General features: G+C 33.0%; 1 pseudogene; it reads right to left on the reverse strand.

The window, feature by feature from the left end:
• Positions 1–4,578: 4,578 nt before the first annotated feature.
• Positions 4,579–6,209, reverse strand: LOC149198000 (protein SRC2 homolog; annotated as a pseudogene).
• Between the last annotated feature and the right edge of the window lie 4,242 nt (positions 6,210–10,451).

Here is a 10,451-nt window from a genome sequence, read left to right on the forward strand (position 1 = left end):
ATGCCACAACAATGAGCCGTACCCTCATTATATAGGAAATGAGAGGGGACAAGCATTCCTGTAGGCCATCCGTAAACTGACAAAAGATGGATGGAATCATTGCTTTCGGGTAATGCCAAGGCGACATCCGCACAAAGATTCCAGTCCGGAAAAGTAAAGACTACAGAAAAGATTTCCGACAAAACAAGGTGGATGCTTTTAATCTATCAAAGCCCACGAGAAAAGACAACACATGAATTATTTACATAGTGGAAACTTTAGTACAACAAAGCCCACGGGAAATCTGATCACAATTAACTCCTTGTGACTGGACATCATAATTACACTATGGATGCTTTTACGGAAAGCCCTTGTGAACTGTCAGAATACAGTGAGTTTTGGGAATCTATTTCTTTTATATAATAATTCGTCCCAGGCTTTAGTGTATATCCTGTGGACAATCATCGGTTTACCCAAAACAATCTGATGTTTAACCTTAGTCAAAACTAACCACTCTAAATGTTCTCGCATGTATTCTTGGAGTGAATAGTTTATGTCATGAAATGGTGACCATTCTTCATTTGTCATTTCTTTGACAGTCTTATAGATGGGATGAAAGCATTCTCCAATATTTTGTTCAAAACATAAATCACAATGCTTTCTGCAATATGACGTATGGTATATAGGATCTATTGCAATTCTGTTTACACCATAGTCATGCCACCAATCTCTAAACCATTGGCATCGCTGGTTCCTTTGGAAAGTACATGTTGCATTGAATTTTAACTTTGTGTAGTGAGTTTCTACTTTGTTATCGACATTGAGAAAGTCCCACCAAAGTTTCTTATAACCTGCGAAATCATACATAGTGTCAGGAAAAATAATTTTTGGGTCACCTTTTGGCCAGAGGGCAGAGGGTTGGACTGGCCAGTGTCTTGGTTTGTTCCAGGCAAGGTCTCTTGTTCGGTAGATACAAAAATATCTTTCATGTATACCAGTGCTTGGACCTCCATTGTACCATATACCAGCAATATCATGGAAATTCTGCTGCCAAGCCACTTCTGCAATTTCGGCATCTCTTCGTGCTTTTTCATAAATCATATCATGGATCCATTTGCTTCCTTTTGGATATACCTTTCTTTTTGGTACAAGGTGTTGAATGCCAGTGTGTGGTTGCAAGTTGGCATCCAGTATCTTCGTATTTCGGAGTTGCCATGTGGGTTTCCAATTCATTTTGTACTTGTCCCAATCCTGATTTTCTGGGATGGTACGTAGGATTTCTTGCTTTTGATTTTGGTCCCATTCAGTGACTATCATCATAACATGATCTTTTTGTTCAATGTATTCCCTGCTGAGAAAGTCATGGAGACTATTTTCTTCTCCTTTGATATGTTCTACTTGGAAATCAAAATTAGCAAATAGTGCTTGCCATCTGGCAAACATTTTAAGCAACTGCTCACATTATGAGATTAACAATCAATACATTATTGTTTTTACATGGCTAAAATCTTTAAAGAGGGAAGCAATCTACAATCCTAGCCAATGTCACCACTTGGGACAATATATTAATGCAAAAAAAAATAATACATTTAACAGCGTCCCACAATCATTATTTAGTAAATAAGACTATATTCTCTTTAAATAGAGATCATAAACTAATAAGAACCATAGAATGAGTATGGATTGAGTATTGAGAAAAATATAAAACATAAGATTATTTTATGCTTAAAATATGTTCTAACCACTAAATTACATAACTACACTTGGGCTAAATAAACATAACAAATAAATATATTTTTTACTTAAAAGAATAACATATAATTATATAAATATTTTAATATTAAATATTTAATATATTATTTAAATTGTATTGTGAAAAAAAATAAAAACAGAACTTTCAATATGGTGAATATAGGAAATTTAAAATCCATAATGATAATTTATTTGTAGTTAATACTTTTAATAATTATCGTTAAAATTATGTTAAATATATTTTCATTTTCTATATTTCTTAAAAATATATATATATATATATATATATTTATTTATTTATTAACTTAAAATTAAATTATTATATTAAAAATATATATTATTTTGATGATGATGATGGTTAACGTCCGCTGAGACCAAATAATGATCTATCGGACCTAAAAAGACAAATTATTTATTTTGATTTAAGATTTTATTCCTATGCTCAAAAAGCTTGGAGAGAAGCCTCCCGAGTTCACTATAATTTTGGCATTGTAAAAGGCTAGGAAGGTCAGTATTGTAACAAAGGTTGTGAAATTGAGATCTAATGTGGTTGTATGCAGGGCACTCTAAGAGGAAGTGGTTTTCATCCTCGATGCTCCTATTCTCACAAATATGGTAGATCCTTTCCATCCATGGCGTTTTAGGAACTGCACAACGGCCTGTTTCACTATGGAGCTCATGAGAATTCGTTCTAATCTTTGCTATATTAATTTTCTTCTTTGAGCTAGTTAAAATAGAGAGATACTTTTGATCTTCAAGGGTGGGTTGATGACCTTCTTATAATAACTTAATTTTCTTTTAGACGCTAAATCTTTCTCACACCACAATTTTTCTTTGAACTTAGAAGTAACAATATCTTTAATGTTATTTATGTTTTGCAAAGCATCATTCTCATTGATCTCTCAATAGTTTAACTAGGCCCTTGTGTCTTTATGCCATCCTCGGTTAAGCCTTAGGTGGTTTTGGCTGGAATTTAAAGCTAGCTTAGGAAGTCTATGATTGTCTATGTTATTGAGCTTGTGCTTGTACAACAGAAACCTGAGCATAGCTAGGCTCTCAATAGGAGAAAGACATGCTTCTATAAGGAGAATAGGATAGGGTGTATTACTTTTAATTTTCAGGTTATAAGTTATAAAACGCTTCTGGATTTGCTCAATCTTTCTCCATGATTCTCTGGAGATGCTGCAGCCCCAAACTTCACAGCCATATAAGATAACAGGAGTGACTAAAGTTTCTAAGAGGAACTTCTTTTTATCCCACATTATGAGGTTTGCAGTTTTACAATTATTTTCAAGACCAAAATAAGCTTTCCATCCCCCATTGATCCTTTCCTCAATGCTATGGTTCCAGTTGAGCTTGTGATGGATATCAATTCCTAGGTACTTGTAAGAATACACTTCCTCCAAGTTATTATTGTCATACATAAAATTAGCGCAAGTGTCCTTCTTGGATTTGATAATCATAACTTTTGTTTTGTCAGTGTTAACAGTCATACCCATGGTAGAGCAGAAATCTTTAAGAAGCTTGAGTTGCTTATCAAGATCAGAAGGGCACCTTGCCAAAAGAACAATATCGTCAGCATAGAGAAGAAGGATAACGACTATCCCAGCTAAGATTGTGCCACCACATCCTGCTTCTTCTAAATAACCTTCGAGCTTATCGATGTAAATGCCAAATAGGGTAGGGGAGAGGGGGCAACCTTGTTTAACTCCGATGTTACACTTAATATCTTTTGACCACCCCTCATTGTTCTTTAGCTTGGCAATTACATTCTCGTATAGCCTTATAGCAGCAGCTCTCAACTCAAGAGGAACCTTTAGCTCTTCTAACCTATTCCAAAGGTTGTATCTAGGAACCGTATCGAAAGCCTTTCTAAAGTCTACAAAGCAGCAAAATAAATTAGATTTATCATTACGACATTCCTCCACAATGATCCTAAGCGTAACAAGGTGGTCTGTTGTTGAGTGATGGCACAAGGAGGTGGTCTATTGTTCACATACTTATAATTATAATTATAATTATAATTTTAAAATTAAATTATTATTATTATTTTATTCAAAATTTATTGATATTTAATTTAATTATAATTTTAAAATTAAATTATTATTATTATTTTATTCAAAATTAATTGATATTTAATTTAATTATAATTTTAAAATTATATTATTATTATTTTAATAATTCATATTTTATTCAAAATAAATTTATTAATAGAATCAAATTATTATTAATAAAATAAATAATTAAAAAACTATTTTTTCAAACCGATGAATGGTGTAATCATAGCTTCAACGCCACTATTACCTCGGGGAAGAAAATAAGTATTTTACATCTAATTAAAAACCACCCAATTGTTTTAAGTGGGCTTTAATCAATGGATCTAAAATAGTGTTTTTAACCATTTTTCCAGTTGTACGTTTGATAATATAAAAGGGAAAGTTATGTAGATATGCTGCTCTTGAGATAATTTATTTAGTCAGGGATTTGTTGAGAAGCTGGGAGCATTTATTGTGAAGCTTCACAGAAAAATGGCCGAATACATCAAGTAGACAAAAAAGCAATCTATTAGAGAAGTTGGGAGCATTTATTGTGAAACTTCACAGAGAAAGACAGAATACATCAAACAAACTAAGAAGCAATCTGTCTCATAAGCTATTTTTAGCCTTGTAGATGTTAAAATAATTTCTTTCTTTCTTTCGAATTTATCATCATCCATCCATATAAATATAACAAGGTCTTACGTAAAAAAAACAATCTGCAAAAAGGAAATCAAAATTTGCAGGCAGCATTGATGAAGAAGAAAATCAAATTTTGATATAAACAGGGATCCATTTGATACGATACACAGACATTCATTTGTTATATATATTTGAAATTATAACCAGTGTTGATAAATGATGGTTTCTTTATTTACCAAACAAAGAGTCATCTGAGACTAAAATTGAATGGATCTCAGAAACAAAAGAAACAAAAATAAATAAATAAATAAAGTGACCCACATTGTGGAAAAAATAGATGCTATAGCCATAGCATCCTATGGATTTTGATTCCAACAATCTGCATTGCCTGCAATTTTATTTTGTGACGAGATGGTTTATGAAATTGGTAAAGAGAATTTTTGAGTCGGGTGTAAACATTCCTTCACGATGGGACCCACCCTTTGTCAAGATCATCGTTCTGGAAACCCTAACGTTCTTCATCACTGGACGCAAATTCGAGAACGTCAAATGACGCCGAGTGCCCACTGAAGCAATAGAGAACAAACTGGAATTGATGAATGTTACATGGAAGAGAAAGGATGGAATTGATGAATGTTACATGGAAAAGAAAGGATCGGAGGAAATACTCAGAGACCCGCCATGGAACTGCGACATTATGGAGTCACTCAGCCCGTTCTGCAACGTCGTTCCGTCGAGGCCGAACATCAATCCTCCCGCCGCGGCGCCGGCCAGAACCCCCGCTGCTAACCCCAACCCTGATGCTGTCCGGCACCGGCGTAGTTGTTTCCGGCAGGATGCGATCCTGGCAAGCCTATGTAATTCTCCGGTGGCCAAGAACCCATAAATGGCGGCACTGGTTGGCTCGCCATTGGAGACCGAAATGGAGGAGGGTGAGGAACCTGAGCCGAGGTTGAGGTTTCTTCGACAGGGTAACTGTAAGGGAAATTAGGAGGCGGGAAATTATCCGGGCGTCCGGACGGCATTCTTGACGGTGGAGCCGCCGGATAAGCAGTAACTGGCTCAGCATCCTCTTCAGAAATGATGCCATTTGTCGAAGTTGAAGACCCTGATTCGTAGGGAGCCTGCGGATCGAACCTGCGACCTACTCTTATCCACACATCAACCATTCCCCGTGCCTTACCAGACGGCGTCCGTAGCTGGAAACTGGCAGACTCGGTGTAGTCTCCGTCCGCATTATTGGATTTGGCCACGAATTCTTTGAGCGGAATGATGGAGCTGCATTCGAGCTTCGAATAGTGGAAAAGTGGCTCCTGGCTGTGGACTTCTACGTGCAGAGACGCTAATTCTTTGTTTTCTTCGAGCTCGCGGGCGTCGACGATGCAAGAAAATTTCATGTTCCAGGTGGGCTGCGTGTCTCCGATCTTGTCGATTTTGCTGCAGTACTTGTGCTCGGGGTTTATCCATGCCACGCATAGGGTTCTCAGCTTGCACAGGAGACTGCTACGCTTGAGACCCGTGGCAGAGACTATGCAGACCTCTATCGATCGCTTTTCCATTTCGAACCCGCGACCTCCTTCTCATATTCCTATTTACCACATTGGAGTCCGTCGAAAGCGAAGGAGGGCCATCTTGTATTTGACCCCATGCCTTCAATCGAATCACTGGTTTCTGTGGGAGGAAGCTATCGATGAACAGTGGCACAAATTCGTGTCTTCCAGTGTTTCATATGTACTTAATTGCATCTTTTCAGAAAAGTAGTCGGTGGCTGAATTTTCAGATATTTTGGCTTTCTTCAATTCCTCCACTAAGATATAATTTTAGTTAATGAATTTATTGTAAAAATTGTCGATTCAGTAAGTCTGAAAATTTTCATGATGTAGAAGGGAATTTTTAGACTCACTGTTAATTATTTTTTCAGTCAATTCAGAATGATTGGCAGACAAATTAATGGTTTCAATAAATAAAATAAGATTTTTTAGACTCACTGTCAATTATGTTTTCATTCAATTCAGCATGATTGGTGGACAAATTAATGGTTTCAATAAATAAATTCAATTAAAATTATTTTAAATTAATGAAATTATGAAAATTAAAATGCTATACCGCAATTACTATTATATCATTATTATTATTTAATTTTAAGGTTATGGTCAAGTCAGATATTAATTTGGTGTATGAGACTTTCTTGTTTGTGGGAGAAGGGGCTCATTTTCTGGTAGCAATTTTACTGATTTTTTTAAAACCCAAAGGAATCTAATAGCTCACTAGTAAAGTTTTGGTGGTCTACGATCATCAACCACCAAGGGGATTTGAACCTTGGATCTCTCAATTTTATTAAGGCTTAGTAGTTCTTTAGTAAACCTTGGTGATCTACAATCACCAACCACCCCAGAGTATTTGAACCTTAGATCTCTCACCCTAGAGGATTTGAACCTTAGATCTCTCAGTATTCGTAGTAAATCTTTAATTAAAAAGATAGATATATGATGTCTATTACATTAAATTTTGTCATATCATTTTTGGCATTTGAACCTATGACGAAGATTCCAATCATTCCTTTCAACCACCCAAAATAAGAACAATTTAATTCTATTTATTTTATATTAATAATTTTAGCAGAGATTTTTTTAGATCAAACTTATATTAAAAATATTAATTTTATACCATCAAAAACTTAATAATCTTTATTTTATATTAATAATTTTATCTAATATTTTCTTACATTAAATTTATATTGAAAATATTTATTTTATTTATTTTTTCAATATTTTAAGATAAATTTTTAAAAATTTCAAAAAACCCTTTTAAACATCAAATAATAAATACTAATAAATAAGAAACATCCTAATAACATTAATTCCATTACATCATAAGAACATTAACTCCATTATCTTAAAATATACAAATCATCACAACATTAATTCCATTACCTTATAATACACCTTTATTTGTTAAAAAATATTTTACCATTAATATTTCATAATCATATATATAAAATTAGATGATTATAATAATTCTAAAATAATATTAAATTTAATCAATAAAACAATTCCAAATGCAATTGACTTTAGTGCTATTTTTTGAGAATTTTTTTGATGGGTTTTTCTAGTCTAATTTCTCTAAAATCTAGGAGGAATTTATTGAAATCACACGTTTGATTGGTAACCCCAATAGAAGTACATTAGGGATTTTTCAAGGTGCTCAATCCATATATACAATAAAAAAATCAATGTAAATAACACAAATCAAAATTTCACCTCAAATTTTTCCACCAAATTTTAACACTAGAAAATCTAAAAAACCTCACTAAAAGCAACTCCATTTCAAACTATATTTTAAATGAAATAGTATTAAAATACATCTGGCTTAATAAACAATTCCAAACGGAATTGACTTTAGTGCTATTTTTTGGGAGTTTTTTTGATGGCTTTTTCTAGTCTAATTTCTCTAAAATCTAGCAGGAATTTATTGAAATCACATGTTTGATTGGTAACCCCAATCGAAGTACATTAGGGATTTTTCAAGGTGCTCAATCCATATATACAATAAAAAAATCAATGTAAATAATACAAATCAAAATTTCACCTCAAATTTTTCCATCAATTTTAACACCAGAAAATCTAAAAAACCTCACTAAAAACAACTCCATTCCAAACTATATTTTAAATGAAATAATATTAAAATACATCTGGCTTAATTTGTGCAAGGTCAAAATAACTTCTATACTGCCAAAAAGTAAACCAATTATTTTTTATTAAAAAAAAATAATAAAAACGATTATAAGTTTTTCTTATTTGTATTTTTTTTAAATAATCATAAAGAAATAAATATTTTTTTTTAATGAAACTTGAAAAATACACAAGATTGAATGTACCTAAAACTTTAATGTATACCAATGTGTAGTTTTAATAAAAGTGATTATTTTATATTTAAAAAATTTGAATCTAGGGCAACTTTCTTCGAAATAGATTTTAATTGAGGGAGATTTTTTAAAAGGGAGATAAATCAAAATTTGTTGATTATGAAATAGATTTATATTTTATGAATTCATAAATGAGGTAAGTAGTTAATGATGAGAGAAAAGGAGAAAAGGAATATAAATAAACCAAAATTATGTGTTACTAATGTCATTTTTTATTGTTTTAGTCTTTTGCATATTATTACCAAATGGCTTTTATTTATGCTGTAAAAATGATTAACCTTTCCAAAAATTATTATTAAAAAAATAAAAATAAAATACACTTACATTAATGGAAACTAAAATTTAAAATTTATATAAGATTGCTTTCAACTTCAAAAAAGATGACCAATTATATGAGTGATCTTGAAATTTAATTTTTAAATATTCGTTTAAAGCCCTAGTGTGACCCAATCTAATATACCAGAATTAGGCCTGGAATCCAACCATACCATACGTGCAGAGCAACCAGGGCCGCGATTTGGAATGTTTAAAGGTTCGCAGGTTTTGCAGCATATTTTGAGTGGGTCCTACATCGTGCCGACAGATTGGATCTACGCGGGACGCTTCCAATTCCCCTTCTGTCTCCATGGAGGTCTCGCGTATAAACCAAAACCATCCACGGTTCACCTTTGGTATAATTTTAAAAATGTTGTAATTTCATAAATTTAAAAATTAAATTGTTGAATTGAGGCTTCTGTGATTCATAACAATTATAAGAAGAATTTTGGTGTAAATTATATGTAGAAAATTTTTGTCGACACGTTTCGAACCAACTAGTGTGGTTCATCGTCATGACAAGTTGAATGAATAGATCTCGCTTTGCATATTAAATAGATAGCAGAACGTTCTAGACAAGATCTGTTCATTCAATAGGTCTAGAATGTTCTGCTATCTATTTAATATGCAAAGCGAGATCTGTTCATTAAACTTGTCTAGACGATGAACCACACTAGTTGGTTCGAAACGCGTCGACAAAGGTTTTCTACATGTGATTTACGCCGAAATTCTTCTTATAATTAAAAATTAAATATAATCTTTTTTAGGAAAAGAAATAAAAACACTGAATAATTATATAATTGTCCAAAACCATATGTTTACATTGTTTATTGAAAGAGAATTTGAACCCGGAATTTGGGGACCAAAGTCTTCACTCACATGGCCATTATTAATTGGGATACAAATTACTGAGGCGTCTTACTCTCCACCACCCCAGATGACAAGGTACCCCATATCTTGAGACCAACATTCTTCATCTGGTACATCATTTCATCAATAAAATCTTTGTAACCACAACAACCATAACCCAATGCCCAAAAAAAACACAATCCTTACACATCACCACCATTCATCTTTTGAGAAGATTGAAAAACCTCCATGCCCGTAATAACCCTGAAACTCCACAAACATAAACTTCCTTCTTAAATTTAATATGACTAAACATTGATTGCATTGAGCTGGAGAGACATACGTTAACCGAATACGTAGAAGCCTGAATAGACCATTGGTATATTTGGCACACATATTTAGACCTAAATTAAACACTATATACCTCCGGAATTAAACACTATATTACTAAAGTAAACATTGTAAAGAGCATGAAATTTTTTCTAAATTATTTTGGTACTGTGAAACTAATGCTCCAGCGCCCTTCCGATGTTCCTATATGACTAGCAGTGACATACTAAAGAAGTACATATTTTTTAAATATTTCTTTCCATGAAGGTTAAATTTTATGACTTCAATAAATGAGGTAAGTACTTAATAATGATAGTGAATAATATAAATAAAGAAGCATATTTTTTTATAAATGTATGTTTATTATGTTTTGTGAATTAAATCTTTATGGGGATGTTACATGTTGGCAAGGAGGTGGTCCACGTGGATAAGATGAACTTTGTTTTAGGAAGTTATGTGTCACGGTTTGTTTTAGGAAATTCTAAGCAACACCTTCTTTAGACAAGGAGTCAACATTTGAGTTTCTTTCCTTGTAAATATGGCAGCATGTGATATGGTTAAAAGACTGCTTTAAAAAATGATCTCCTCAAGAATAGGATAGAGTGTGCGCATGTGGTATCTAG

The sequence above is a fragment of the Pinus tabuliformis genome, chromosome 2_2 (assembly GCF_031772625.1).
Source record: "Pinus tabuliformis cultivar Carrire ecotype Pingquan chromosome 2_2, CPIR1, whole genome shotgun sequence".
Taxonomy (NCBI): Eukaryota; Viridiplantae; Streptophyta; class Pinopsida; order Pinales; family Pinaceae; genus Pinus; species Pinus tabuliformis.